The sequence below is a fragment of the Giraffa tippelskirchi genome, chromosome 5, assembly GCF_054371585.1.
Source record: "Giraffa tippelskirchi isolate mGirTip1 chromosome 5, T2T-mGirTip1v1.2.pri, whole genome shotgun sequence".
Classification (NCBI taxonomy): Eukaryota; Metazoa; Chordata; class Mammalia; order Artiodactyla; family Giraffidae; genus Giraffa; species Giraffa tippelskirchi.
This window is the reverse complement of record NC_137279.1, coordinates 69879992-69902891: the sequence shown is the minus strand read 5'-3', so window position 1 is coordinate 69902891 and position 22900 is coordinate 69879992.

Below are 22900 nucleotides of genomic sequence, written 5' to 3'. Positions count from 1 at the left end.
CTTAAATTCTTGGTAGTTCAGACAGTAAAGAATTTGCCTGCAATGCAAGAGACCTGGATTTGATCTCTGGGTCAGGAAAATACCCTGGAGAAGAGAATGGCTACCCACTCCAGTATTCTTGCCTGGAGAATTCTATGGATAGGAATGCTTGGTGGGTACTGTCTTTGGGGTCCCAAAGAGACAGACATGACTAAGTGATTAACACTTTCAACTTTTCAATAGTTTAAATCAGCTTTATTGCTTTAATCAGCTAGGTTGGATTTTTTTTTCACCTATTTCTAAAACAATCATGAAATAATTAGAACTTAATACTTGAAGTTAAGGTAGAATAATTAAAGACTAAATTGCTGGAATGGTGAACAGAAAGAATAAAGACCCACCGTGCTAAGGTAAGCTTAGCAATCCTTATAATGCAAGCCTACAGAGTCTAAACCATAATCTTTTACATTGTGACTCAGGCATTATCTTACTGAGTATTTTTCAATGAAAATCACAGTATAGAAAAATTTTAACAGTTTCAGAGATGTCACAAAATTAAGACATGGGTTTTGTTGAAATTGATTCCTTGGAAGCAGAGATAAGAGAAGATTTGGCAGATACAAACCTCCCCATCTTTCCTTTCAATCCACGGACTTGACACTTTGAACTGAAAGAGCTAGACTCTCACTGAATCCCAGCTAAAAACAATGTCAGCCAAAACAAAGCTTAAGAGAAGCATAAGAGATGAAGTGGAATCTGGGAGAACCCTGATTCCTAGGCTTGTCATAAATGTTTACTGTAATAAACTTAAAGATGACAGATTTATTCTCTGCAAACTTCTCTGTGACAAAGTTCTTCTCTGAAAAGCTGCTGCTGGACCTAAATGTCAATCAACAGAGGAATGCACAAAGATGATGTGGCACATGCATATGATGGAATATTATTCAGCCATAAAAAAGAATGAAATAGTGTCATTTGGAGAGATGTGGCTAGACCTAGAAATTGTTATATGGAATGAAGTAAGTCAGTGAAAAAAGATCTTAATTATAGATATCCATGATGGTGTGATCACTCACCTAGAGCCACATATCTTGGAATGCAAAGTCAAGTGGGCCTCAGGAAACATCACTATGAACAAAGCTAGTGAAGGTGATGGAATTCTAGTTGAGCTATTTAAAATCCTAAAAAATGATGCTATGAAAGTGCTGCACTCAATATGCCAACAAATTTAGAAAACTCAGCAGTGGCCACAGGACTGGAAAAGGTCAGTTTTCATTCCAACCCCAAAGAAAGGCAAAGCCAAAGAATGTTCAAACTATTGCACAGTTGCATTCATCTGACATGTTAGCAAAGTAACGCTCAAAATTCTCCAAGCCAGGCTTCAACAGCACGTGAACCAAGAAATCCTAGATGTTCAAGCTGGATTTAGAAAAAGCAGAGGAACCAGAGATCAAATTGCCAACATCTGTTGAAATCATCGAAAAAGTAAGCGAGTTCCAGAAAAAACATCTACTTCTGCTTTATTGACTATGCCAAAGCCTTTGACTGCGTGGATCACAACAAATTAATCCCACTGCTGGGCATATACACCGAGGAAACCAGAATTGAAAGAGACGCGTGTACCCCAATGTTCATCGCAGCACTGTTTACAATAGCCAGGACATGGAAGCAACCTAGATGTCCATCAGCAGACGAATGGATAAGGAAGCTGTGGTACATATACACAATGGAATATTACTCAGCCATTAAAAAAAATACATTTGAATCGGTTCTACTGAGATGGATGAAACTGGAGCCCATTATACAGAGTGAAGTAAGCCAGAAAGAAAAACAACAATACAGTATACTAATGCATATATATGGAATTTGAAAGATGGTAACGATAACCCTATATGCGAGACAGAATAAGAGACACAGATGCATAGAACAATTTTATGGACTCTGAGGGAGAAGGTGAGGGTGGGACGTTCTGGGAGAATAGCATTGAAACATGTATATTATCATATGTGAAACAGAACACCATTCCATGTTCGATGCATGAGACAAGGGCTCAGGGCCGGGGCAATGGGATGACCCAGAGGGATGGGATGGGGAGGGAGGTGGGTGGGGGGTCCAGGAAGGGGAACAAATGTAAACCCATGGCTGATTCATGTCAATGTATGGCAAAAACTATTACAATATTGTAAAGTAATTAGTCCCCAACTAAAATAAATAAATTTATAAAAAAAAAAATTCTTAAACAAATTGTGAAAAATTCTTAGACATGGGAATAGCAGACCACCTTACCTGACTCCTGAGAAACCTGTATGCGGTTCAAGAAGCAACACTTAGAATTGGACATGGAACAATGGACTGGTTCAAAACTGGGAAAGGAGTACATCAAGGCTGTATATTGTCACCCTGCTTATTTATCTTATATGCAGAGAATATCATGAGAAATCCTGGGCTGGATGAAGCACAAGCTGGAATCAAGGTTTCTGGGACAAATACCAGTAACCTCAGATATGCAGATGACACCACCCTTATGGCAGAAAGCAAAGAGGAACTAAAGAGCCTCTTGATGAAAGTCAAAGAAGAGAGTGAAAAAGCTGACTTAAAACTCAACATTCATAAAACCGAGATCATGGCATCCGGTCCCATCACTTCATGGCAAATAGATGGGGGGAGTGGGGGGGGGCAATGGAAACAGTGATTGACTTTATTTTCTTTTTTTTTTTTTTTTTATAAATTTATTTATTTTAGTTGGGGGCTAATTACTTTACAATATTGTAATAGTTTTTGCCATACATTGACATGAATCAGCCATGGGTTTACATGTGTTCCCCTTCCCGGACCCCCCACCCACCTCCCTCCCCATCCCATCCTTCTGGATCATCCCATTGCCCCGGCCCTGAGCCCTTGTCACATGCATCGAACATGGAATGGTGCTCTGTTTCATATATGACAATACACATGTCTCAATGCCATTCTCCCAGAACGTCCCACCCTCACCTTCTCCCTCAGAGTCCATAAAATTGTTCCATGCATCTGTGTCTCTTATTCTGTCTCGCATATAGGGTTATCATTACCATCTTTCAAATTCCATATATATGCCTTAGTATACTGTATTGTTGTTTTTCTTTCTGGCTTACTTCACTCTGTATAATGGGCTCCAGTTTCATCCATCTCAGTAGAACCGATTCAAATGTATTTTTTTTAATGGCTGAGTAATATTCCATTGTGTATATGTACCACAGCTTCCTTATCCATTCGTCTGCTGATGGACATCTAGGTTGCTTCCATGTCCTGGCTATTGTAAACAGTGCTGCGATGAACATTGGGGTACACGCGTCTCTTTCAATTCTGGTTTCCTCGGTGTATATGCCCAGCAGTGGGATTGCTGGGTCATATGGCAGTTCTATTCCCAGTTTTTTAAGGAATCTCCACACTGTTCTCCATAGTGGCTGTACTAGTTTGCATTCCCACCAACAGTGTAAGAGGGTTCCCTTTTCTCCACACCCTCTCCAGCATTTATTGCTTGTAGACTTTTGGATAGCAGCCATTCTGACTGGTGTGAAATGATACCTCATTGTGGTTTTGATTTGCATTTCTCTAATAATGAGTGATGTTGAGCATCTTTTCATGTGTTTGTTAGCCATCTGTATGTCTTCTTTGGAGAAATGTCTGTTTAGTTCTTTGGCCCATTTTTTGATTGGGTCGTTTATTTTTCGGGAATTCAGCTGCAGAAGTTGCTTGTATATTTTTGAGATTAATTGTTTGTCTGTTGCTTCATTTGCTATTATTTTCTCCCATTCTGAAGGCTGTCTTTTCACCTTGTTTATAGTTTCCTTTGTTGTGCAAAAGCTTTTAATTTTAATTAGGTCCCATTTGTTTATTTTTGCTTTTATTTCCAATATTCTGGGAGGTGGGTCATGGAGGATCCTGCTGTGATTTATGTCGGAGAGTGTTTTGCCTATGTTTTCCTCTAGGAGTTTTATTGTTTCTGGTCTTACGTTTAGATCTTTAATCCATTTTGAGTTTATTTTTGTGTACGGTGTTAGGAAGTGTTCTAGTTTCATTCTCTTACAAGTGGTTGACCAGTTTTCCCAGCACCACTTGTTAAAGAGATTGTCTTTTCTCCATTGTATATTCTTGCCTCCTTTGTCGAAGATAAGGTGTCCATATGTGCGTGGGTTTATCTCTGGGCTTTCTATTTTGTTCCATTGATCTATATTTCTATCTTTGTGCCAATACCATACTGTCTTGATGACTGTGGCTTTGTAGTAGAGCCTGAAGTCAGGCAGGTTGATTCCTCCAGTTCCATTCTTCTTCCTCAAGATTGCTTTGGCTATTCGAGGTTTCTTATATTTCCATACAAATTGTGAGATGATTTGTTCTAGTTCTGTGAAAAATACCATTGGTAGCTTGATAGGGATTGCATTGAATCTGTAGATTGCTTTGGGTAGAATACTCATTTTCACTATATTAATTCTTCCAATCCATGAACAGGGTATATTTCTCCATCTGTTTGTGTCCTCTTTGATTTCTTTCATCAGTGTTTTATAGTTTTCTATATATAAGTCTTTTGTTTCTTTAGGTAGATATATTCCTAAGTATTTTATTCTTTTTGATGCAATGGTGAATGGTATTGTTTCCTTAATTTCTCTTTCTGTTTTCTCATTATTGGAGTATAGGAATGCAAGGGATTTCTGTGTGTTAATTTTATATCCTGCAACTTTACTATATTCATTGATCAACTCTAGTAATTTTCTAGTAGAGTCTTTAGGGTTTTCTATGTAGAGGATCATGTCATCTGCAAACAGAGAGAGTTTTACTTCTTCTTTTCCTATCTGTATTCCTTTTATTTCTTTTTCAGCTCTGATTGCTGTGGCCAAAACTTCCAAAACTATGTTGAATAGTAGTGGTGAAAGTGGGCATCCTTGCCTTGTTCCTGACTTTAGGGGAAATGCTTTCAATTTTTCACCATTGAGGATAATGTTTGCTGTGGGTTTGTCATATATAGCTTTTATTATGTTGAGATATGTTCCTTCTATTCCTGCTTTCTGGAGGGTTTTGATCATAAATGGATGCTGAATTTTGTCAAAAGCTTTTTCTGCATCTATTGAGATAACCATATGGTTTTTTTCTTTCAATTTGTTAATGTGGTGTATTACATTGATTGATTTGCGGATGTTAAAAAAACCTTGCATTCCTGGGATAAAGCCCACTTGGTCATGATGTATGATCTTTTTAATATGATGTTGGATTCTGTTTGCTAGAGTTTTATTAAGGATTTTGCATCTATGTTCATCAGTGATATTGGCCTGTAGTTTTCCTTTTTTGTGACATCTTTGTCTGGTTTTGGAATTAGGGTGATGGTGGCCTCATAGAATGAGTTTGGAAGTTTACCATCTTCTGCAATTTTCTGGAAGAGTTTGAGTAGGATAGGTGTTAGCTCTTCTCTAAATTTTTGGTAGAATTCCGCTGTGAAGCCGTCTGGTCCTGGGCTTTTGTTTGCTGGAAGATTTCTGATTACAGTTTCGATTTCCGTGCTTGTGATGGGTCTGTTAAGATCTTCTATTTCTTCCTGGTTCAGTTTTGGAAAGTTATACTTTTCTAAGAATTTGTCCATTTCTTCCAAGTTGTCCATTTTATTGGCATATAGCTGTTGGTAGTAGTCTCTTATGATCCTTTGTATTTCTGTGGAGTCTGTTGTGATCTCTCCATTTTCATTTCTAATTTTGTTGATCTGATTCTTCTCCCTTTGTTTCTTGATGAGTCTGGCTAATGGCTTATCAATTTTGTTTATCTTCTCGAAAAACCAGCTTTTAGTTTTGTTGATTTTTGCTATGATCTCTTTTGTTTCTTTTGCATTTATTTCTGCCCTAATTTTTAAGATTTCTTTCCTTCTACTGACCCTGGGGTTTTTCATTTCTTCCTTCTCTAGTTGCTTTAGGTGTAGAGTTAGTTGATTTATTTGATTTTTTTCTTGTTTCTTGAGGTACGCCTGTATTGCTATGAACCTTCCCCTTAGTATTGCTTTTACAGTGTCCCATAGGTTTTGGGTTGTTGTGTTTTCATTTTCATTCGTTTCTATGCATAATTTTATTTCTTTTTTGATTTCTTCTGTGATTTGTTGGTTATTCAGAAGCGTGTTGTTTAGCCTCCATATGTTGGAACTTTTAATAGTTTTTTTCCTGTAATTGAAGTCTAATCTTACTGCATTGTGGTCAGAGAAGATGGCTGGGATGATTTCAATTTTTTTGAATTTACCAAGGCTAGATTTATGGCCCAGGATGTGATCTATCCTGGAGAAAGTTCCATGTGCACTTGAGAAAAAGGTAAAATTGATTGTTTTGGGGTGGAAACTCCTGTAAATATCAATTAAATCTAATTTGTCTATTGTATCATTTAAAGTTTGTGTTTCCTTGTTAATTTTCTGTTTAGTTGATCTATCCATATGCGTGAGTGGAGTATTAAAGTCTCCCACTATTATTGTGTTATTGTTAATTTCCCCTTTCATACTTGTTAGTATTTGCCTTATATATTGTGGTGCTCCTATGTTGGGTGCATATATATTTATGATTGTTACGTCTTCTTCTTGAATTGATCCTTTGATCTTTATGTAGTGTCCTTCTTTGTCCCTTTTCACATCCTTTATTTTAAAGTCTATTTTATCTGAAATGAGTATTGCGACTCCTGCTTTCTTTTGGTCTCCGTTTGCATGGAATATGTTTTTCCATCCTTTCACTTTCAGCCTGTGTGTGTCCCTAGTTTTGAGGTGGGTCTCTTGTAGACAGCATATATAGGGGTCTTGTTTTTGTATCCATTCAGCAACCCTTTGTCTTTTGGTTGGGGCATTCAACCCATTTACATTTAAGGTAATTATTGATAAGTATGATCCCGTTGCCATTTACTTTGTTGTTTTGAGTTCGTGTTGAAACATCCTTTCTGTGTTTCCTGTTTAGAGAAGATCCTTTAGCATTTGCTGGAGAGCTGGTTTGGTGGAGCTGAATTCCCTCAGCTCTTGCTTGTCTGTAAAGCTTTTGAATTCTCCTTCATATCTGAATGAGATCCTTGCTGGGTACAGTAATCTGGGTTGTAGATTATTCTCTTTCATTACTTTAAGTATGTTCTGCCATTCCCTTCTAGCCTGAAGGGTTTCTATTGAAAGATCAGCTGTTATCCTTATGGGGATCCCCTTGTGTGTTATTTGTTGTTTTTCCCTTGCTGCTTTTAATATTTGTTCTTTGTGTTTGTCTTTGTTAATTTGATTAATATGTGTCTTGGGGTGTTTCGCCTTGGGTTTATCCTGTTTGGAACTCTCTGGGTTTCTTGGACTTCTGTGACTATTTCTTTCCTCAATTTAGGGAAATTCTCAACTATTATCTCCTCGAGTATTTTTTCATGGCCTTTCCTTTTATCTTCTTCTTCTGGGACTCCTATGATTCGAATGTTGGGGCGTTTCATATTGTCCCAGAGGTCCCGGAGGTTTTCCTCATTTCTTTTGATTCTTTTTTTTCTTTTTTCCTCTCTGCTTCGTTTATTTCCATCATTCTATCTTCTACCTCACTTATCCTATCTTCTGCCTCCGTTATTCTACTGTTGGTTCCCTCCAGAGTGTCTTTTATCTCCTTTATTTCATTATTCATTCTATATTGATTCCTTTTTATTTCTTCTAAGTCCTTGATAAACATTTCTTGCATCTTCTCAATCTTTGTCTCCAGGCTATTTATCTGTAACTCCATTTTGCTTTCAAGATTTTGGATCATTTTTATTATCCTTATTCTAAATTCTTTTTCAGATAGATTCCCTATCTCCTCCTCTTTTGTTTGGCTTTGTGGGCATTTCTCATTTTCCTTTACTTGCTGAGTATTTCTCTGCCTTTTCATCTTGTTTAGATTGCTGTGTTAGGCGTGGCCCTTCTGTATTCTGGTAGTATGAAGTTCCTCTTTGTTGTGGAGGTTCCTCACTGCGGTTGGGGTTGGACAGGTGGCTTGTCAAGGTTTCCTGGTTGGGGGAGCTTGTGTCGGTGTTCTGGTGGGTGGAGCTGGATTTCTGCTCTCTAGAGTGTAATGGAGTGACCAGTATTAATTTTTGAGATGTCTATGGATTTGGTGTGCCTCTGGGCAGCCTGTATATTGATGCTCAGGTCTATGTTCCTGCGTTGCTGGAGAATTTGCGTGGTATGTCTTGCTCTGGAACTTATTGTCTCTTGGGTGGAGCTTGGTTTCAGTGAATTTATGGAGGCTATTGGATGGTCTCTTATTAATTAATGTTTCCCCTGGCTTTCAGTCTTATTCTTGCAGTAGCCTCAAGACTTCTCCTTCCATACAGCCTCAATAATAAAACTTTTAGGTTAATGGTGAAAAGATTCTCCACAGTGAGGGATACCCAGAAAGGTTCACTGAGTTACATGGAGAGATGAGGTGGGGGGGGTGGGTTGAGGTGACCAGGAGGGGAAGAGGGGAATTCAAATGTGGAGAGAGCAATCTATCCAGTAAGCACTTCCCTCTGTGCTTTCCACAGTTTGGAACCCTCAGAGTGATTCACAGAGATACATAGAGAGGGGGGAGGAAGGTAACAGAGGTGAGCATGAGTAGAAAGGGAGGAATTAAGAGGGGAGAGAGAGATCTGGGCAGTATCCTGTTCCTGAAGTGTTCTCCGGTACCCAGAACACCCTCAGAGATTCACAGAATTGGGTTGAGAAGAGAAGGAGGAGGGTGGGAGATAGAGGTTCCCTGGGGGAGAAGAAAGAGCATCAATAGGGGGAGAGAGTGATCAGGCCAGTGATCACACTCCTGAGTAAAAATGGGTCCTAAAGATTGGGTTCTTAAATGTACAAAGTTGATATCAAATATGTAAAACAAAGATTAAAAATCTAGAGTAGAGGTTAGACTCTTATAAAACTTACAATCTAAAAAAAAAAAAAAAAGAAAAAAGGAAGCAGTGTAAAAAGAAAAAAAAACAGTAAAACAGTAAAAAAAGAAACAGTAAAAAAATGTAGAACAGGAAAAAAACATTAAAAAAAAAGAAAACACAAAAGGTATAAGATATATGTATGTAGTTTGCTTCAAAAATAGGGTTTTTTTTTTTTTGCAAGTTAATAGTGGGCTATGAAAATGAAAGTTAAAGGTGTAATAGAGGACTTGAAGAAAAAGGAAAGAAGAGAAAAAAAATTTTTTTTAATTAAAAAAAAAAAAATTAAAAAAAAAAAAATAATAATAGTAAAAAATATATATATCCCGGACTTTCTCTGGAGCTGTTGTGAGCAGTGTGGGATCTGCTCAGTTTTAGATAGATCCTTATTCCTGCTTATACTTTTCAAGATCTATAGGTCCTTTTTAATGCAGTCGGTATTAACTACAGGGATCTTAATCTGTTGGCCTGTCCCTTCCAAAGTGCTTCCCTCTGTTTATTTGGCTTCTGTTTGGAGATCTCTTCAGTATCTAATTTCCGCCCTGCAACAAAGCGGTGGAGGTGATCTCTTTAGGTTCGCTTGTTCAATCGTGCTGTGGGGAGGAAGGAACACTGCAATTCTGGCGTGTGTGTGCTAAGCTCGCAGTGTCTCGGCCGCACTGGGTTCGCCCCCGCTTAAGGCGTGTGTGCTTTCCCCGTCTACCCTGCTCAGGCTTCAGGTTACTCGGCCGGGGAACGGGCCCTGAGCTGCGTGCACTTCCCAGGTCTAAGCTGCTCAGGTTCAGGCTCCCGGTTACTCCACAAAGGCGCAGACTCGGTTTCGCCCGCGGCTTGTGCCGTTCCCGGTCGGAGCTGCCCAGGCGGCCAAGAGTTTGGCGAGGGCGCTGTCCCCTGTTGGGGCGGTGCGGCTTATCACCTCCCTGGTCCCCGCCTCGGTTTACGGGCGCGCCCGGCTCCGGTGTGCTTTGTGTCGGTTCTGGGGAGCTGGTCTCTGGCTGCGACCCTCCCAGCGGCTGTCGACCCTCCTGGATCTCAGGCAGTCTTTGCTTAGAAACTGGGAGCCTGTTTGCAGTTTGGTAGGGGGTGCCCTCTCTGGAGCCGTCTCTGGAGCCGAGTTTGCCCCTTTCCGGCTCTGGCGGGCCCCGCCTGCCCGCTGTGTCCCGCGGGGGATGGGGCGGTCCGCAGCCGGCTAGCTCTCCTCTGGTATGGCTCAGTCCTTTGTTCTGTGAGCGGGCCGGCAGTGCCTTAGAGTTGGGCTTTTCGCGGGATAGTTCTCTCTCTCTCTCTCTCGCTGTCCCACAGTTTAGGTTACTATCTCACGTTAGCTCCCTCAGATTGCCCTCGGGGCACTCGGGCCGGTCCTTACCCTAGGCAATGCCGCCCGCTCCTCTCCGTTCAGCCCCCACTTGCTGGTGGCGGATGACGTCTGGGGTTCTTTGCTGGGAGTTACTTTAGGCACGTAATCTGTGGATTTTATTTATTTTTTCCTCCCAGTTATGTTGCCCTCCGAGATAAAAAATCCTCCCCCACACCCGCCGGTGAGAGGGTTTCCTGGTGCTTGGAAATTCCTCCTCTTTTACGACTCCCTCCCCGGGACGGGTCTCCGTCCCTAACTCTTTTGTCTCTCTTTTTATCTTTTATAATTTCTCCTACCTCTTTTGAAGATAATGCGCAGTTTTTGTGAAAGCCTGACGTCCTCAGCCAGCCTTCAGAAGTAGTTTTGTGAAGTTTGGTCAGCGTTCAGATGTTCTTTCGATAAATTTGTGGAGGAGAGAGTGGTCTCCCAGTCCTATTCCTCCGCCATCTTAGCCCCGCCTATTTTCTTAGGTTCCAAAATCACTGCAGATGGTGACTGCAGCCAAGAAATTAAAAGGCACTTGCTCCTTGGAAGAAAAGCTATGACCAAAGTAGGCAACATATTAAAAAGCAGAGACATTACTGTGCTGACAAAAGTCTGTCTAGTCAAAGATATGTTTTTTTCCAGTAGTCATGTATGGATGTGAGAGTTGGACCATAAAGAAAGTTGAGCACTGAAGAATTGAAGCTTTTGAACTGTGGTGTTGGAGAAGACTCTTGAGAGTCCCTTGGACTGCAAGGAGATCAAACCAGTCCATCCTAAAGGAAATCAGTCCTGAATATTCATTGGAAGGACTGATGCTGAAGCTGAAGCTACATTACTTCAGCCACCTGATGCTAAGAACTGACTCATTGGAAAAGACCCTGATGCTGGGAAAGATTGAAGGCAGGAGGAAAAGGGGATGACAGCAGATGAGATGGTTGGATGGCATCACCAACTCGATGGACATGTGTTTGACCAAGCTCCGGCAGTTGCTGCTTAACAAGGAAACCTAGCGTGCTGCAGTCGGTGGGGTTGCAACAAGTTGGACATGACTGAGCAACTGAACTGAACGGAAGTCAGAAAGAGAAAAACAAATATTATATATTAATACTTGTATGTGGAATCTAGAAAAAAGGTACAGGTGAATTTATTTGCAAAGCAGAATTACAGACACAGATATAGAGAAAAATCCTAACAGATACTAAAGGGGTAGGGGGATGTGATGAATTGAGAGAATGGGATTGACATATGTACACTACTATGTATAAAATAAATAACTAATGAGAACCTACTGTATAGCACAGTGATCTCCACTCAGTGTTTTGTGATGACCTAAATCAGAAAGAAATCTAAAAATTAGAGGATACATGTATATATTGTAAAGCAACTCTACTGAAATAAAAATTAATTAAAAAAAAAAAACCTACTACTTGGCAAGATGACAAGGGCTTGCCCTTTCAGGTCATGTTTCAAATTGTGTTAAGGCAGAGAACAAGTTGGAGGCCATTAAGATTAAAGAGTGGACAAACACTAAGACTTATTTCTAAGACATAGAAATTCCCAAGCTGGGATCCCCCTAAAAAGGGGAAAAAAGCAAAATTAAAGAAGCAAACTATGAATCAGTAAGATTTTTTGTTTTAGTCATTAGATTAGCATGAAGTACATTCAGCAAATATTAGTAAATTAGTAAATTAGACCCTAATGCTGGGTAGGATTGGGGGCGGGAGGAGAAGGGGACGACAGAGGATGAGATGGTTGGATGGCATCACCGAGTCGATGAACATGGGTTTGGGTAGACCCCGGGAGTTGGTGATGGACAGAGAGGCCTGGCGTGCTGCAATTCATGGGGTCGCAAAGAGTCGGACACGACTGAGCGACTGAACTGAACTGAACTGAGTAACGTATTTAGGTTCCATGATGGCTCAGTGGTAAAGAATCCTCCTGCCAATGCAGGAGATACAGGTTTGATTCTGGGTCGAGAAGATCCCCTGGAAAAGGAAATGGCAATCCACTCTAGTATTCTCATCTGGAAAATTACACGAACAGAGGAGCCCGGCAGGCTATAGTTCATGGGGTCACAAGGAGTTGGATGCAACTTAAGTGACTAAACAGCAAGCAATGTATTTAAGGAATTATTTTCAAATGATTCCTGTGTTTTCTAAACTGGAGTATTTTCTCAAAGCCCATCTCATAAACATCCTTAGATATGGATAAAAGATGCAATGCACAGGGTCAGGGCTTTTGAATACTCTACTTAGTGCAAACACTGTTCCAACAAAACAGTTTATATATCACTGTTTGATAAATAAATTTTCCTCCACACTTGGTTAACCAAACAGGAATATTGGAATATGGATAGGATTGGGGAGGGGGTATTAGATGGGGGTCTCAGGACAGAGGAGAGCAATTATGAGCATTTTGTGTCTGGCACCTGCTAGGGGATAGCAGAGCAAGAACTGCTGCTTTGGCTCAAGTTGGCAGCCTTAATTCACCCCAAATATGTGTTCGGGCACTGTGTTCCCAAGCTAACCATGCCCTCTTCCTCAGCTCTTTCTGGGTTGCACACAATTGTGAGTCACTTAGAATTGCCTGGGAATCCTGAGTGACAAACTGAAGCACTGTGGAAAGGCCTTGGCCTGAAGAGGCTTTTACATCCTCTTCTTAGGCAAGTTGGGGCCACAGGGTATTCAAACAGATCTATCAAAGCAGATGTTATGCTTAACCACCTACTTTGTTTATACAGTTACCTTAGAGTGTACTTAAATATATGTACTGAGAATGTACTTATATGTAAAATTAGAGAGAAATACAAAACTAAATAGTCTTAAACACTTCACTCTTACCTATTATTCCATCCCCCTTCCTTTTTAATGAATCTAACTTGTTTGTTTTCTTTTAACACTTTGATTCTTCCCTTCCTAAAGTGCTCTATTTAGGATTGAAAACTGCAAACTCTGAGCATACATTAGACTTTGGAAATTTTCCTATCGTTGCCACTAAATGGCTCTGTTATCTACACTAACATCACGTAGGTCCTCTAAACATCAGTTTCATCCTATCTAAGGTTTAGAAGGAATTGTACTAGATTGTATCTTAAAATAGAAGTAATACTCATAGTCAGAGGCTTTCAGGAGAAGCTTCTACCGAATGCGACAGGGAATGATGGTCCTATGTATCTTATTCTAGTAAATATTGTAAATCAATCAGTTAAAATAAAAACAACTTTTGATTATTCTAATAATGTGATGTAGTACTCATTTTGCTGGTGAATTAGTGAATATTAGTTATGGCAAGTGATAATAGAACATTATGTGGCACATTTTACGTTAATTTGAATGACTATAAACTGTCTAATTTATATAAAGCTGCCATTTGGTATTTCACAAAAATTACAATTTTTATTCAAAATGTAATGCTGAAACTATAAACAATAGTGTCACAAGTTGTACCTTTTTTTAGACTATCATCATATAAACAGAACTCTTAAATTTAGCACTGATTTTCCAAAAATACTCTATTAAAGTAGGTATTTAGGAAGACAAAAAGACTTAAATCTGTTTAGCTTATAATATACTTTTGTGGTTTAAACACAAAAGGTTTATTCTAACAAGTAAAAGTAGTTGGAGCTAGGCTACCCAAGGCTGGTATGGCAGATTTTAGCTTATATTAATTCATAGGGTAAAATAAATTTGTGATATGTATTTGAGCCATTTATTATATACACACTTCCCTATAACTATCAAAATTATTCACTGAAGTATCTTAAACTATAACTATCAAAATTATTCACTGAAGCACCCTAAAAAGACTTCAAGCTCCTTTAAGTAACTCTATTAAGTAATATCTCATAACATCCCATTGTATGAACTCACCTACAAGGCAGGAGACATAAGAGACATGGATTCGATCCCTGGGTCAGGAAGATCCCTGGAGAAGGAAATGGCAACTCGATCCAATATTCCTGCCTGAAGAATCCCGTGGACTGAGGAGCCTGGTGGGTGACATTTGATAGGGTCGCAGAGTCGGACACAACTGAAGCAACTTAGCATAATTTCCTAATATATTTCCAACATCCATTACATCTTAGTAGAACTGTGATTTTTTAGATGTGGTACTCTTAATTAAATATTCAAAATTATACATAGCTCAATAGTTAACATTTCCTTTTACTAATTCTTTCACTCATGTATATTGTAATGTCAGTGACAAGTTATAATCACAATCAAAATGCAACTCGTTTCCCAAAACATGTCTTTAAAGAATAAAACAGATGAATTGTTAGATGGTACATCTTTTAATTGGCCATATTTAATGCCTTTTAAAATTGTATATGATAGCAATATAAATAATGGATGTAGGAAAACACAGTGAAGTGAAGTGAAAGTCACCCGGTTGTGCCCGACTCTTTGAGACCCCATGGACTGTAGGCTGCCAGTTTCCTCCATACATTGAATTTTCCAGGCAAGAATACTGGAGTGGGTTGCCATTTCCATCTCCAGAAAAGCACAGACCTTAGTACAAATAGATTTAGATGTGATTTTAAGGTTTTCCTTTTATATCAGAACTCTTTTTCAGATTGAAAATGTTCATTTTGGAGTATGTTACTGTGTAATCTCTTGTATTTTAACTCTCCTAAAAGAATAAAGGCTTATCAAAGTTCATTAAAAATAAAATTAAAAATGATGATTTTTTTCCCTTTCTTCTTTCTCTTGGAAAACATTTTGCAAACACATGGGCTGCCCAGAAAAGTGTTTAAACCTTGCACACAAACAAAGCTGTTGATCAGGTCCCATTGAGAAAGGACTTAAAGAGTGTTCAGAGTTTCAAACACATTAGAAATATTTGACTATAAAAAAAAAATCTTATTGTATTATAAAACTGAAATAGAATAAAGTTGACCAAAATACTTCACTTGTTTCTCTAAATGATTATCATACAGTAAGATGATTAATGACATCATTTTAAAGATGCATAATTATGGAATATTTTAAATGATCACTGTACACATTTTCAAAGCAGAAAATTGTATGTTCATAGATAATTTGCTAAGTTAATAATAGAATGACTCTGTGAAAGCAAAGCATTACACCAAACAGTGCTCCTGAATAATATGCAATACATGTTTTCATTTAGGAAAAAAGAGATGCTAATTTTCAAAATAATGATAGTAAGATGAAGCAGGAAAATTTAAACAGACACTCCAAGAAATAATATAAAGAACCTTATATGCATTAAACAGAGGAAAGTTTAAATTATTTAGCATGAAATACATGTTTTTTAAGCACAACTTTCTTTTCTCATAAACATCATTCTCAGATGTTTGAAATGTACAAAAAAAATTAGCCCTCAAATAATGCTCAAGTTAATTTTTTGTGTTCTGAAATATATTTATAAACTATCTGAAACTGATTGAAGTATAATAAACTCTATAATATTTAATGCCTTATTTTAATTTTCCTTACTGATATTTAATATTCAAAATCACCTCACTAATAAATCTCAACTTGTGTGAGATAACTCATTATCAGTTCAGTTCAGTCACTCAATCGTGTCCGACTCTTTGAGACCCCATGGACTGTAGCACGCCAGGCTTCCCTGTTCAGCACCAACTGCTAGAGCTTGGTCAAACTCACATCGATCGAGTTGGTGATGCCTTCCAATCATCTCATCCTCTGTCATCCCCTTCTCCTCCTGCCTTCAATCTTTCCCAGAATCAGGGTCTTTGCAAATGAGTCAGTTCTTTGCATAAGGTGCCTGAAGTAGTGTAGCTTCAGCTTCAGCATCAGTCCTTCTAATGAATATTCAGGGTTTATTTCCTTTAGGATTGACTGATTTGATCTTCTTGCAGTCCAAGGGACCCTCAGGAGTGTTCTTCTCCAATATCACAGTTCAAAAGCATCAATGCTTCAGCACTCAACGTTCTTTATGGTCCAACTCTCACATCTATACTTGACTACTGGAAAAACCATAGCTTTGACTAGATGGACTTTTGTCGGCAGAGTAACATCTCTGCTTTCTAATATGCTGTCTAGGTTGGTCATAGCTTTTCTTCCAAGGAGCAAGCGTTTTTTAATTTCATGGCTGCAGTCAACATCTGCAGTGATTTTGGAGCCTAAGAAGATAAAGTTGATCACTGTTTCCATTGCTCCCCCATTTATTTGCCAAGAAGTGATGGGACGGGATGCCATGATCTTAATTTTTTTAAAGTTGAGTTTTAAGCCAACTTTTTCACTCTCCTCTTTCACTTTCATCAAGAGGCTCTTCAGTTCTTCTTCTCTTTCTGTCATAATGGTGGTTTATGCCATAGCCTGCATATCTGAGGTTATTGTTATTTCTCCCAACAATCTTGATTCCAGCTTGTGCTTCATCCAGCCTGGCATTTTGCATGATGTACACTGCATATGAGTTAAATAAACAGGGTGACAATATACAGCCTTGATGTACTCCTTTCCCAGTTTTGAACCAGTTTGTTGTTCCATGTCCAGTTCTTCATGTTACTTCTTGACCTGCATACCTCCCAGGAAGCAGGTTAAGGCAGTCCAGTATTCCCATCTCTTTAAGAATTTTCCATAATTTATTGTGATCCACACAGTCAAAGGCTTCAGCATAGTCAATGAAGAAGAAGCAGGTGTTTTTCTGTAATTCTCTTATTTTTTCTATGATCCATGGATACTGGCAATTTGATCTCTGGTTCCTCTGCCTTTTCCAAATCCAGCTTGAACATCTGGAAGAGCTTGGTTCATGTATTGTTCAAGCCTAGTTTGGAGAATTTTGAGGATTACTTTACTAGTGTTTGAGATGAGTGCATTTGTGTGGTAATTTGAACATTCTTTGCCATTGCCTTTCTTTGGGATTGGAATGAAAACTGACCTTTTCCAATCCTGTGGCCACTGCTGATTTTTCCAACCTCATTACAAAATAATATAAATGATAGTCTAATACAGCATTTCCATATATATGAGGAAATAAAAGAAAATTCATTAACTGCTGAGATATTAGCTGTGTACTGACAAATATCTCTAAATTTTTATTACCAGCTACAGGAATATTGCCTGTCTCAAAAAATATCTTTTGGAAGAAAAGTTTCATGAGAAATTCTTCCAGTCATGCACTTAAATCACTTTTTAAATTCTGCAAGACATCTTCTTAGTACGACAGGCCATTATCTACATTTTATGTGTTAAGGATTACAATGATAGTTCCATTTTTTTTGTTGTTGTTGTTTCATACACTGCATGAGAAGAAAAAAAAATGTTAATGTGGCCTATATATTTATCTCTTTCAACTTACATGGATTTGCACTCTTTAAAGCATCTGCATGATATAACTAGTTTTCAGGGATTCCTGATAAAGGCTTATGAAGACTATGATTAGTTAAATCAATGGAAAACATTTTTATTTCATGTAGACAGATCAAGACCAGTAAGTTTAACTGGGCTTCCAAGATGGAGCCAGTGATAAAGAATTAACCTGTCAATGCAGAAGATGCAGGTTTGATTCCTGGGTCAAGAAGATCCCTTGGAGTACAAAATGGCAAAGAGTCAGACACAACTGAGTGACTGAACACATACACACACACACACACACACAAGGTTACATGGTGTTTTGATCAACTTTAAGAAAACATTCATAAATTTCAAGGCATAGCCAGTAGGGCATATATCTTGGTTTTCATATGTTTTATGAAAATACAGAACCTATATGGGTCTAGAATAATTCTAATTGACTTTTTTAGTCACTTAACATTTAGATGTGCTCATGGTTGGTTAATCAATCAGAAGTCACAAATTAGTGTTAATAAACACCTTTTACTATGCTCCTGACACTAATTTGTCATTAATCATTTCCTGCAGAGTGGCTTAGTTCTCACCCTTGCCAGGTAGAGTGAATGACAAATTTGAAAAATAATGTATGCAACTTAAATTTTCTCAGGGAACGTGTTACTAATTTTAATCATTTTTTCCCATGGAAAAAAACCCTCTTGTTTATTTGATTAAACAAAAATAAAGTAAGCTGCATAGGAACCATTTTAAAGTCCAAAGAGACACCAACTTTGTTTTAAGGCTGCAGTAGCTGATACATCATCTCCTTGCTACCTTGTCTAGCCTCCTCTGTGGACCACAGCGATACATTCAGAAGCCTGTTAGCTAACACAGGAGTTTTTGAACACTTTTCCATCGGTTCTTCACCTGCTCATTGCCTGTCATGCCTGAGGCCTGCAGTGTATCATTTAAAAGTAAAACTCCAGAAGGGAGGAGGAAAAAAAAAAAAAAAACCACCCCAAACAAGAACCCACCTTAAAGGTCTGGGGAAAACCCTTCACTTTCCCGGTTCTCCACTCAATGGACAGGATCCATACCACTGCTGCAATGCCCATTTTGAAAAGTGTCGAGAGGCAGTCAGCTCCCAGGAGGGCTTGCAGCATAGGTTTCTGTGGCCTGGGCAGTTAGTCTGGTGGTGCATATTCCTTACACCATGTCTGCCTTGAACAAATTTAAAAAAAAAAAAAAAGACTTATCTTAGTCATTCTAATCTCAGGCAACATGCTCGTGTTAATTTCTCCAACTTTGCATTTGCTTTTCTCACAAAAACAAAAAAAACCCTCAACCAAGCCATGTATTCTACACTTTCAAATTTAAAGCATTTTGTTGACAGGGCATGACAGCTAATGGACAGTATTAAGCAAGATTCATTAAAAACAACAACAACAATAAACACTAACAACCCTCCCACCTACCCAAATATACCTAACATACTAATTAAAAACAACATCCCTTACCCACCCACCCTCTCACCTGCATTGAATTGGGGAAAAGAAGAAAAAAAAAAAAGAAAGAAAGAAATCTTACTGCCCTAAAAACAAGAACATCCCAGAAATGTGAAAAATCTTCCTCTGAAAAAGACAACTACACAGACTGCTAGAAACACAAAGAACTGTTCCAGAGCTGGTTATTTAAAGAAAGTAAATACTTTGCTACACACATTAACATTCAGTCAGTGTGCTCTGGGATAGAGCCTTAAGAAAAATGCTACCTGAGCTTGGAAGTTAATACAATCGTTAAAAGGAGGTCTATGACCATGTGGACACACAAAACTTTTAGAACCATTATTGGTTAAATGATGATGGAAAAACATCCCACCAGGCTGGCTTGTTAACCCGTAAGATTAGTTTTTAAAACAGGCATCATTGAGGCATTTCTTCACCATGACATCTTTAAACCAAATGCACGATAATGACAGTGGTCTTCAGGACCCTCTCGTCCAAACTATAACACAAATTTAAGCGAGGGAAGGAAGAGAGGTGGAGAGGCAATACAGTAGTATTATGGTAATGTGTTTCTCAACTTTAGCAAGTATTTAATCAACAAGCAAAGGAAAAGAACAACCCATCAAAGAATGTGCTACCTTTGGTAGGGGAAAAAAAAAATCAAACACAGAACAAAAGAGTGACACAACCTTCACCATCACTCCTCAGTCAGACAGTGATTGTTGCAATGTCATGGTGAGGCATGTCTTGCTGGGTCCAGAAAGGGTATAACTACAATCATGAGATCTAAAGGATGCTCATTCCCTTCCAATAGGTGATGTTCTCAACAACCAGACCCTCAGAATTGCTCCTGAAAGGGTGTATTTGTAGACATTCAAACTACAGATAAAATATTTTTTCTCTTGAAGAGAGAGAAAAAAAAAAGAGAGAGAGAAAGACCTAAAGGTCTTCATTTGCAGTTAAGTCCTCAAACAGGTCAGATGGACCCGTGGTTTCAGAAAACTGAACAACATGGTTTCAGAACACTGAACAACGTGATAATGGTGTGTGTTAACTCCTGGTGGGGGAAAAAAAGCCAGATTGGTAAGAAATATTTGGATTTAAGGACTCTGTTCTGCATGAGTATAGGAAGATTTGATTTTAATCATGAAGTTGAGTAATTTGCTTTAAAAGAGATCTTGTATAGTCAAAGAAGGTAGAATTACGTCAGTCATTTTACTTTGTGTCACAAACAGATACAAAAGCAATCTTCCTGATCCCAGCCATGGGATAGAAAGTTGGGGTAAAATAGGAAAATTTTTAAAAATTCAGTATTCTGTTTTTTAAGACTAACTTTAGCCTTAAGTGGCAAGTCCATTTTATTCAAATTCCAACCAAGAACAAATAAATTAAGAGCCCACTGTATCCATTCAATGTTGATGTATATGTTAAGTGGATTATAGGAGACTGAATTGTCTTTCCTTCTTGACCAACTAAATGGCAAACAATATATATATATAGAGAGAGAGAAGTTCAATTCTCCTCAATAAAGTATCATAAAATCTTTATTATATCCAAATAAATTACATTTAGGCTCACATGGAGCAATTGTTTTAGAAAGGTCTTCTGAGAGGAAGACTAACTTGAATATCATAAGCTCAATCAAAATTATTTTCTTTGACTCTCTGCTTGTACTATCTAACTGGGCTAATTTATCCCACGTTGAAATCTTCAGGTCACATTTGACAGTTTGCTTTCCTTACAACTATCTAATTAATCATGAATCCTGTGAGTCTAGCTTTGTATCATGTCTATTCTTTTTTCATCCAACCTACCATCATTAATATACTCAAAATCCTTACCCATCTTTTCAGTAGACAATTTTAATAACTGTTAACCTTTTATTTACTATTATTCATTTCTTCATTGTATATACCATACATTAAAAAAGTATAGTGAACACTGTTATCAATTTGCTTGCTGTGCACTCAAATCATACCAAAAACTCTGTGGCTTAGAAAAGCATTTACTAAGGTTTGACTCTGTGGATTAGATGAGCAGTATTTCTGGTTTGGTTGTGGTGGTGGTACTCAGTCCTGCCCAACTCTTTGCAACCCTATGTACTGTAGCCCACCTTACCAGGCTCCACTGTCCATGGGATTTTCCAAGCAAGAGTACCGGAGAGGCTTGCTATTTCCTACTGCTAGGGATCTTTCCAACCCAGGAATCAAACCTGCATCTCCTGTGTCTCCTGCATTGGCAGGCATATTCTTTACCAACGAGCCACCAAGGAACCTCTTTTTGGGCTAGATCCAGTCAGATGATAATTTTTTGGATTCTTTCCTTCATCTGTTGTCAGGTGGAAAGTCAGCTGGTAGCTCTAAGATTTAGGATGGCCTTGCTCACCTGTCTGTTGTCTAGCAGGCCATCCTGTCTTTTATCTTGAGTCATCAATTAAAGGATTCCTAAAGCAAAAGGTAAAGGCACCCTTACTATGCAAACATTTCCTTTTTGGCTAATTAAGTCGAGTGGCCAATCCAGATTCAGCAAGTGGGAAAGAAATGATGCCAGAAGTATCAACAACCTCAGATATACAGACAATACCACCCTAATTGTTGCTATTGTTGCTAAGTCGCTTCAGTCGTGTCCGATTCTGTGCGACCCCATAGAAGGCAGCCCAGCAGGCTCCCCCTCCCTGGGATTCTCCAGGCAAGAACACTGGAGTGGGTTTCCATTTCTTTCTCCAATGCATGAAAGTAAAAAGTGAAAGTGAAGTCGCCCAGTCGTGTCCGACCCCATGGACTGCAGCCTACCAGGTTCCTCCGTCCATGGGATTTTCCAGGCAAGAGTACCGGAGTGGGGTGCCATTGCCTTCTCCCTAATGGCAGAAAGCAAAGAGGAACTAAGGAGGCTCTTAATGAAGGTGAAAGAGGAAAGTGAAAAAACTGGCTTAAAACTCAACATTCAAAAAATGAAGATCATGGCATTTGGTTCCATCACTTCATGGCAAACAGTTAGTTCCTTTTCCATTTCTGCCTTAAGAGTGGTGTTATCTGCACATCTGAGGTTGTTGATATTTCTCCAGGCCATCTTAATTCCAGCTTGTGATTCATTCAACCTGGCATTTCACATTATATACTCTGCATTTTTGTTGCTGTTGTTCAGTCACTCAGTTGTCGTTGACTCTTTGTGAGCCCATAGACTGCAGCATGGCCAGGCTTTTCTGTCCTTCACTATCTCCCGGAGTTTGCTCTAAATCATGTCCATTGAATTGATGATGCCATCCAACCACCCCATTCTCTGTTGCCCCTTTATCCTCCTGGCTTCAATCTTTCCCAGCATCAGAGTCTTTTCCAATGAGTCGTCTCTTTGCATCGGGTAGCCAAAGTATTGGAGCTTCAGGTTAGCATCAGTTCTTTCAATGAATACTGAGGGTTGATTTCCTTCAGGATTTACTGGTTTGATCTCTTTGCAGTCCAGGGACTCTCAAGAGTCTTCTCCAGCACCACAACTTTGAAAGCCTCAATTCTTCAGCACTCAGCCTTCTTTATGGTCCAATTCATATTCATACATGACTACTGGAAAAACCATGGCTTTCACTATATGGATCTTTGGAGGCAAAATGATGTTTCTGCTTTTTAATATGCTAATTTTGTCACTGTCTTTTCTTCTAAGGAGCAAGTGAGTTTTAATTTCATGGCTGCAGTCACCAACTGCGTGATTTTGGAGCCCAAGAAAATAAATTCTGTCACTTTCCACTTCCCCCCCTATCTATTTGCCATCAAGTGACTGGACCAGACGCCATGATCTTAGTTTTTTCAAAGTTGAGTTTTAAGCTAGCTTTTTCACTCTCCTCTTTCACCTTCATCAGGAGGCTCTTTAGTTTCCTTTTGCTTTCTGCCATTAGGGTGGTATCATGTACTCTGTATAGAAGTTAA